The sequence below is a fragment of the Prosopis cineraria genome, unplaced genomic scaffold, assembly GCF_029017545.1.
Source record: "Prosopis cineraria cultivar Desert tree isolate PC_DT_omini unplaced genomic scaffold, ASM2901754v1 PC6, whole genome shotgun sequence".
NCBI lineage: Eukaryota > Viridiplantae > Streptophyta > Magnoliopsida > Fabales > Fabaceae > Prosopis > Prosopis cineraria.
In genome coordinates this window covers 17,409,438-17,419,225 of record NW_026555337.1, presented here as the reverse complement: position 1 = coordinate 17,419,225, position 9,788 = coordinate 17,409,438, and the positions used below count along the sequence as shown (strand labels likewise).

Below are 9,788 nucleotides of genomic sequence, written 5' to 3'. Positions count from 1 at the left end.
AAAGGAAAATGATAAATTAGTTATATAACTCCCCTCTCCTCCCCTCCCCTTTGTTTCAATCTTTGATTTCAATCTTCACCTCTTTCTGTCTAAATATTCTTACATTCCATTCTTTACCTTCAAATCTCTGATTTCATTGAGATTTTTTTTTTCATTACTTCAATCTAAGTATATTACTCTTATTTCTAGTGGCACAAAAACATATTTTTTCTGATACTCCTGTCTTTTCTTTAGCCTTTTAGGCATATACATTGTATCTTGAGGACAGTGCTGGGTTCTTGGAGCAAAAGAATGGCTTTGTTTGTTTCCTCCGATTGTTTCATTCCTGTCAATCAACCTCGGCTTAGATTTCTGCCACATTATGGCCCCAATCAGTCTTGCGATAGTTGTACCAAGCTGCATTTGTGCAAGGGACCTCAAAGACCTAGTCATCTTTCATTTTCACGTTGTACACGAGGTAGCATTTCTTTATATACTAGTACCATCTGTAATGATTGATGATAGCCCTAAAAGGATCTGATTTCAGTGGAATAAGTTTGTTATAACTTGTGATAATGGTGAATTAAAAATTTTGAGGATGCTTCTCCTCCTTTCGTGTTCATTTCTTTTTATTGTATCTGAGCATTATCAGGACCTTAACATATTCATGGGTTTCCTTTATTAGCGTCAGAAATTGTGCCACTTGTTGCTGCTCAAAGAAAGGGTCGATCATCTCTTTTACAGACTGCTGCTGTACGTCATTTGACTGGTTCAGTGACGAAAACCAGGACTGCGTTTTGCTGTGGTCAGTTTACCAAATATTACAGCTAAACAAACTTAATTCATTCTTCTATACTCATCAGTTAATCATAATATTTTGATGTTTCTGTTTTATTTAATCTATTAGTTAGAATGTTTCCAGTATGCATTCGGGTACATTTGGCTCTCAAATCCAGTATATATGAAATTATTAAAGGGAACTCTGTTTTGGTAACTTTTTAATTGGCATCAATCCTGGTAACCCTTGCAATTGTAACCTCATACATAAATTTCTACTTTATATGAGGTTTATTGCTTATATCATTGTGACTGTTGTAATAAATTTTTGAGGAAGTTCGCATATCTTCAAAAAATCTGCATTCTCATTCGATTTCAAACTGAATGGAAGTTATATGATTTTCTTTTTGATCATTTTACTGTTCTGATCTATAGTCTCTCATCATTAAGGTTGTTGCACGGTTTAATGAATTGTCACTAAGCATCTCTTGGAGGGAGCTCTGAATACTTTCAAGAATTATTCTGTTGAAGATGAGGATATTGATGTACGTATGGATTTTGGAATAACATTAATTTGTAATTTGCAATGTTGATTTATTCACCACCACCCCCCATTTTTTTTCATTTTCTTGGTAGTCTATTGTCTTGATTTCATTTTTTTTTTTCATTTTCTTGTAGTCTATTGTCTTGATATTCATCCTGTTCTTGTCTTGTCAGATTGGGTTGACACTTCTTACCTTGTTTTTCCATTTCTGTTCTGTTCCTCCACCATTTGCTTTTCTTTTGGATTGATGCTTATGTTTCCTAACCTGGAGCTATATTCAGAAAATAATGGCTTATTTCTTATTTGTAACTGATGCAATCTCTCTCTCTCTCTCTCTCTATCTATCTATCTATCATATATTTTTTCCCCTTTAAATATCTACTTGACAACACCTATCTAACATTATCTACTTTTTTTAGTTTGTTGTGTTAGTGAGAAGATTGTCCAACTGTCACTTTGTTTCCAAACAAATATGTTATCTCCCATTATTTTCATTGGCACCAAGAGTCAAATTATCTATGAGGCAAGGTAGACGTATGTGCAATCACATATTATTTCCACTTTCTGAATCCTAGAATTGTCAGTATTATGTAGATCAGCACATATATATAATTTAATATAATGTCTCTTATGTGCATACATGTTAATGGTCATCCTTTAAGTTAACTTCGCTTTGTTTATTGCTTATACTTTTGTAGTATTTGAAAGCGATTTACTTTTCCTTCTACCTCAGGTTGTATGGGTTCCTGGTAGTTTTGAGATTGGTGTTGTTGCAGAAAGACTGGGTAAATCACACAAATATAATGCAATCGTGTGCATAGGAGCTGTGGTATGGTGGTAACTAGTTGAATGTTTTGAATGGACAAATTATTCTATATCCTTGGCTGTATATGTTATTGATTAAATTCTTGTTACTTTTGCAACCATTGGTTATTGGAAACAGATAAGAGGTGATACTACCCACTATGATGCAGTTGCAAATTCAGCAGCATCTGGTGTGCTTTCAGCAGTCTAAATTCAGGTATATTTTATTTTATTTATTTACCGTATGAGTCCTTATAATATGTTCATACAGTAACAAAAAATTCATGCTTAAGCCTAACCCAACCAAATGAATTTTATTTTACTTTTCCTTATTTGCAAAGTAACTCTCACCAACTAGCAATATTTTTATGCAGACCTTTAGGAGTAACTCATCGAATTGCTTCTAGATCTAAAACAAAATAGATGAGAGATTGTCCCTACTGCTGCCCCGTAACTATTTTTGTTTTGTTTTGTTTTTTTTTGTAACTTGAAAATAATAAGCCATTGCAATTACCAGAAATACTAGGCCTATATTAAAGGCACAAAAATAGAGGGCAACTGCTTGTGTTTTCCTAATAATTGGTTGTGATATTAACTTTCAGTGTGCTAGTTAATAACATTTTGATTTGAATTAGGTTTTGTTTTCACCTTTTAATTTAGATGACAATCACAAATATATTTAGTGCCCCTTTGGTTGTTGAAAGGAAATAGAATGGAATGAATTGATAGAGAATAAAATAGTAACGTCATGAATTTATAGAGAGGTGGAAATGATAGAGAGAAAAAACCATGGAGTGATCGAGAGGTGGGAATGGGGATTTACATGAATAAGATCATCAATCGATCCCCATTCCCACCTCTCTCCACATCTCTATTATTCCATGACCTTATTTTAGTTCACTTTATTTTTTTATCAACCCATTTCATTTCAACAACCAAATGGGCCCCTAATATAGATCAATTTCTTTGTTTTCTGATCAATTTCATTCCCCCTTTTTGGGGATCAATGAGCTGGTTGTATCTATTTAATTTCTGATTCAAGATGAACAGAAAACTCAAGGCATTGTGTTGTTTAATTAACACCATAAGTCTGATTATATCAAAATCACACAAATACACGTCAACATGAGTATGGAGACATGCCTTTAAAGAGTAGAGTCATATCAGAAAGGAAACCTCTGATAGAGAATGGAAAATATTTGATACATCTTTAAAATATTGAGGAGAATACAGAGAGTTTTCTTTTTCTGAGCCAAATTAACATTATTAATAAGTTAATAAAATGAAGCAATTGTACATTACATTTTGCCACCGAACATAAAATAGGAGGATACATAAAGGAAGAAATTGCAGAGAATATTTTAGTAACAGCTTCGACTTTGCCACCAAATCAGAAATACAATCCCATACATAGGAAAGAAAACCAGAAGATGTTCTCTGGCACGATTTGAGGTTGCCAGACACTTGAAAGAAAGAAGTCATGCTTGAGTTTGGATTAAGTGACTGAATTCAAAAGACACTTTTTGCCTTTCGGATTTAATGGTTTTTGGGATCTCAATTAGTAAATGGACCATGACCTTGATATAAAGTCCAATTAATGAACGGTTTGAAATATTGGAAATTAGACGGGTAGGGCTTTGATTTGATGTATTAAAAACATAATTTGGATAATTTAGTCCCTTCACTTGCTGATTGAAACTTGAAACCTAGCCATAACATTTCAGGTCACCCATAAAATTGAATTCTGAAAATTAAGATTTTTCCCTGTGAATTACATTATTTCTAATAATTATGAATTATTTATTAGGAAAATTAATTTCAACATCATATGAAAATAGGGAAAATATTAGATAAAATTACTGAATAAGTGCATAAAATGTCATGAAAAAAATATAAAAAAAAATTATGACTTATCAAATACCTCCCTCATCCTCTCCAAAATTTCATTGCCTTGTCCCTTATTCAGTCCTCGGCTACCAACTCTAACCTTATGCTTCCTCTCTCACACCTTAACAACAGTCTTCATTGTATCATTGTCAACTCTGTGATTACCATGTCGTCATTCATCAATTGCCATCAAGATTAGAAATTGAAGCATTTCTGAGATGACTTTGCAGGAGTTCCTTGCATTTTTGGTGTCCTAACCTGTGACGATATGGATCAAGTAAGTTTTATACTCAATCATTTGCTTTTTGATTTTTTTAAATTCTTTTTGTTGTTAAATAGGATTATGATTGTTAAGCTGTCTGTTTGTTTGCTTTCTGCTAATTCCAGGCTCTAAATCGAGCTGGTGGTAAATCTGGAAATAAGGGTGCAGAGGCTGCATTGACAGCTGTAAGTTGATACGATATTATCCAACAATCTTTTGTGAGGTTATATGAAGCCTCTGTCTCTTAATTTGCTTATTCATTTACATAACCTAGTTATGACACCTGTGCAAGTGTGATTTGAGAAGGGATTGGTGAGAAGTGATACTCACTCTCCGCAGAAGTTTAAATTTTTTCCGGATTCATCATAAAATATTATTCGTGAGTTGTTTACAGTTTTCTGTTTAGTTAGTCTATGACTCCCTTGTAAACGATATTTCAAAAGATCATTATAATTTTGAGGGATGGATGTAAGCATTTTTGACTCACTTCTCAGTCCTCACATCATCCCATCCTTCTTTTATTATCATGGTACAATCTGACTCGACAAAAAACAGGAAAGAGTTTTATTCTTAGCAGTCGTCATTCAAGTGATTGAAAGTTGAGTTACTCTACCCTCTCTGTTATGATGATATTTGGTAGCAAGAAATGTGGTTACTTTTGTTGAGTCCAGTTGACAACTGTCGAGTCTGTATTGTCACATGCCGTTTCTGCATTTCTCGATACATTTAAAAGTTAATATATTGTTTTTCTTTATGATTATTCATGGATTAAGGTACAAAATTACCTAGAAACTTTTTCTCCAAAAACTTCTAGCATTCTTAAGTCAACAATGGTGCATTGGTTCTCATTAATTTTATAGAAGAGGTCTATCTTCTCCAATCTGTTAAGTTCCAACCTTAGAAGTTAACGGTCAACATTCGGCTATTTTAGTAGATTTGAAAAAGTTGATTTTTTTTATAGAGTTAATGGGTACTTATATATTATTGTTGACTTGAGGATATAAGAAACTTCTAGAGAAAAGTTTTTAGATATTTCTGTACCTTGACCTCTTTATATTTTGTGGGATGATGGTTTTAATTTATATGTGTGCTACAGATTGAAATGGCTTCTTTGTTCGAGCACCATTTGAAGTAAGTGCTTGCACCATCCACGCAACAAGGTCAAAGAGTTTCTCCAGTTCAGGGTTGCTGGACAGAATATCTTTGAGTTCATTGATTATTGTTGTAATAATAAAAGAAACCATTTGGGCACAGTCGTGGAGTAGTGAGGAATGAGATCCCGTTCACTATTTTCAGGGACGTAGTGTTTGCGCATGAGAGCCCTGTAGAATATTTTCCGGAATAGTTTTTGTTATTTATTTTGAACCAAACTTCGTTTTTTTTTTTTTTTTTTGTGGATTGTTTTGTTATATCGTTCCTTTAATGTTAAAATTGAAGGAATTTGATTAATGAAGGGTCATGCTTCAACTTGTATTATGGTACATTTTACTTTGATATATCATCACGATGCTCTGTTTTGGTGTTTAGAAATTTATAAATAATTTGCCTTCTCAGGTCATCTGTCTTGAGACGTTCCACAGAGCTATTGCCTTGAGTGTGCCTTTTATTAGCATACGATTTTACGGGTGTGGTGAATTTGGAGTAATCGTTTTTTTTTTTTTTTTATAATCGTTGATAGCTTCCTTCACCTGAAACATGACCAAATTCATAATTACTCATTAGGTTTTATTTATAAAGTAGAGAGAGTGTTTTCTTTAATCCTATTTATAAAGTATATCAATCATTATTATATTTATTTTTACCATTCTGTTCCTATTAAAATTGGGAAGTTAATCAAATGTTTGAACATTTTATTTTTAAAGTAGGTATACTTGATATGAATAAAATTGAAAACTTGTTTAATTTCTAAATAGAGTTAATAAAATTTAAGGTTTTTATTGTTTTTGTTAAAAATATTGAAAGTGATTTATAAATATAATTAAAAGAAATATATTTTAATAGTCATTGACTGTGTTTCTTTATTATTTTATTTGTTTTTTTTTTTTTTGGGTTTTTGTCTTTCATTGCTTGATTGAGGGCGTGTTTGGTACATTACATAAAGTATTTATTAAAAAGACAAAATGTGAACACTACATAAACGTTTAGCTCGAAAAAAATGTTTAGAGTGGAAGTGAAGAAAAAAACAAAATGTGAACACTACATAAACGTTTAGGTCGAAAAAATGTTTAGAGTGGAAATGAAGAATGTGTGCGTGTGTAAGTGAGACAGGTGTATTTATTATTTCTTTGGGAGAATTTTAACTAAGGGTATGGGAAAAGAAATATTTATTATTGGGTTTAAAAAATAATAATCTGAATTCTCTGCAAGAATTTCAAACTAAACTAAAATAAAATGAGTGGTTAAAAAAACCAAAATGCCCTTATGCAAAATTAACAAGTACTTGATTATTACCTAACTTTACTTGTTAACTGCTTACTTGTACTTATTAATTCCTTAACAATATATGTTAAATTGTTAATTAGTTAATTTCATGACTCATAATCTTAAAAACATTACTTGTTAATTTCATAACTTCATTTGTTAATTTGTCAACATAACTTGTTAATTATTTAATTTGACTTGTGAATCCTTTATAAGACTAGCTCACTCAATTTGACCAAAAAGCACCATCATTAGTTGTTAATTTTTTTTACTTCACTTGTTAATGTATAAATATCAATTGTAAATTATCTACTTCACTTATCAATAATCATATTAATATCAATTGTTAATTATTTAACTTGTTAAGTTATCAGTATCAATTGTAAATTATATAACTTGTTAATCATTATATGAGTTCAATCATTTTGTCCTAAATGCAAAATCATCAGTTGTTGATTCTTTAACTTGTTAATTTACCACTATTAATTGTCAATCATTTTTTTCTTTCTTTTATAGAAGAGTATTTCGATCTTTTCAATCATTCATTTTAGTTCAATTCAATCTACAAATCCTGCAAAGAATTTTCAGATTTTTTGAAACCCACTAATAAATATTTCTCTTCTATGATCTTTAATTGAAATTCTCTCTAAATATTTATTGTATCCCGGAACACTTTCTATGGAGAAAAAAGAAAAAAGAAAATGCAAAGCCGAATGCTATACTGATAGCCATAAGATCTTTTATATATCATGATTAATACATGTTCATATAGACACATGATTGGCATTCAACGTATAGTCTTAATCATATAAATTAAGCACCAGCTGTTGCAGAAGTACTAAAATAACAGCTTATTCTAGTGGGGATTTATGATGGGTATGATTACTACTTCTAACACCACTGTTTAATATGGATCAGATAAGAATGCTACATTTTTCTTATAGGGAAAAAAAAATTAATGCCTAATTTTCCTATCCATTAACTCCATAGTCTTTTCATTTGCAATTTTTAATTTTGAACGATATTTTGATCATTAAAATATAATTAACAGAGACACACATGTTGGCCATGGCGCGCGCGCACGTGTATGAGGGGTTTCAATTTTTCATCGCCGTAGCAAATTCCGGGACACATGCATGAGGTAATATTACATAAAACTGTTCCCAATAATTGCTACCAACAATAGTTGGTCAAATTGATAAGAATATATTCCCTCCAATTCTATTTGTACGACACATTTTAAAAGTAATTTTTAATCTAGAATATCAAACACATTATAAAACTACTTTTTTTCAATTTATCCTTTTTAATTAATATGAAAACATTTAATATTGTTATATCTTTATTTAAAGATAAGGGTAAAAATGGAAGCATATCTTATTTTTTTATGATATAAAAAAATTAATTTTTTTTAAAATATGTGAAACGGTTAACAATATCCTAGAATAAGGACTAGAAAGAGTAACTCATAATTTACAAAATCATGATGGTTATTTATATCTATCTCTATAAGTATTTTTTTTAACTTTGAAACAAACCTTGACTTGGTGAGTTTTCAAGACTTAATTCAGTTAAACTTTTTCTTAAATTAAAAAAAAAAATAATGGCCTATTAGCTCAGACTCAGTAGTCAGTTCTCCCGATCATGTTGTCCTCATTCTAAACCTGAGAACAGCATACACAAGTTCTCTGACTATGATGAGGATTAGTAATTTTGCTCCCATATTTTCCTTGTTTAAATTAAGGGCCACAGCTCGACCGTTTCCAAAAAGAAAATGGTTAAGAGAATAAGAATGTTTTTAATTCGAGGAAAAGGGAAGGAAAAAATACACACACACACATATATATATAAACAACTTTATTCTTATATTATTAAATTCTTTTCTAATAAAATATAATGATAAATGTTTTTAACATGTAATTATAACTATATAGAATAATTATCATCATTAAATATATTATTAAAAATCTATCATTGTTAAAGTTATTTAAAAAGATGAAGAGTAACAATTAAAAGACTCCCCGTTCCTCCAATTTGAAGGGGAGGGTTTGGAGGAAAGAGAAGAGCAAATTTTTTTTAAATTTTTCTTTTTCTATCTTTTATTTTTTAAAACCAAATAAGAGAAGGGGAGCTAAAATCTCTCCTCTCTCCCCCCTTTTTCCCAACCAAACGGACTCCAAGGCTCATCACAAAAGTCCAATAAAATGAAATTACTAACCTTATGGAAAGTATGTCCAATTCAATCACATAGCTAACAAGCCCAACTAGCACAATGATAAAATTGCTTAAACATCTCGAGGGTTCATATTTTATATTAGCTTTTATTATGGCCTCATTCAAAATTTGAGACTTGTTTTGGTCAAATTTTATTCATCAAAGTTGTTGTCAACAACAAAACATGTTTGGAGTACAAGTACATGAAAGCTGTGTCAACTGTAGGAACTGAACCTGACAAATTTTATTTAGGACACGTTTGATAATCTATTTTTAAAATCGTTTTTTGATTAAAAAACAAGAAAATTTTAAAAATACTTGTCTGAAAATATAGACCCGTTTGATTATGTTTTCATAACAGTTTTTTTTAAATAAAAAATAAAAATAATCTATTTAGAAATGTATTTTTTATTATCTATTTTGAAAAATAAAATAGTTAAAAGTTGTTTTCAAAAAACAAAAAAAAAAACCCAACACCTTTTATAAGTTATGTTATTTTTGTTTTGCAAAACTGAAAAAAAAAGTACTATGCTTTCAATTAACAACAATTATATTAATAAAATAAATTATTTTTTCACCCTCTATTTTACCAATTTATATGTTTTTTTTAAATAATAATTCAAACTATTTTTTTTTTATTTTCAAAATTTCTTGTGAAATACCAAATAAAAAAACATAAAATAGAACCAAACATGCACACATTTTTCATTATTCATTCTAAAAACATATTCCCTCCGTTTAAAAATATAAAATATTCAACCGAATCTCATCCTCAATAAAACAATTACCTGCTTTTTAACTAACCATATCTTTCCATACTTATCTCTATTAAACACCTTATAATAAATATAAAATCACCATTAATAATGGCACTTAAAAAAAAAGGCGATGATTACATAT

At 30.2% G+C, this 9,788-nt stretch overlaps 1 pseudogene; it reads left to right on the top strand.

The window, feature by feature from the left end:
- Positions 1 to 291: 291 nt before the first annotated feature.
- LOC129313954 (6,7-dimethyl-8-ribityllumazine synthase, chloroplastic-like) lies at positions 292 to 5,636 on the top strand (annotated as a pseudogene).
- Positions 5,637 to 9,788: the final 4,152 nt, after the last annotated feature.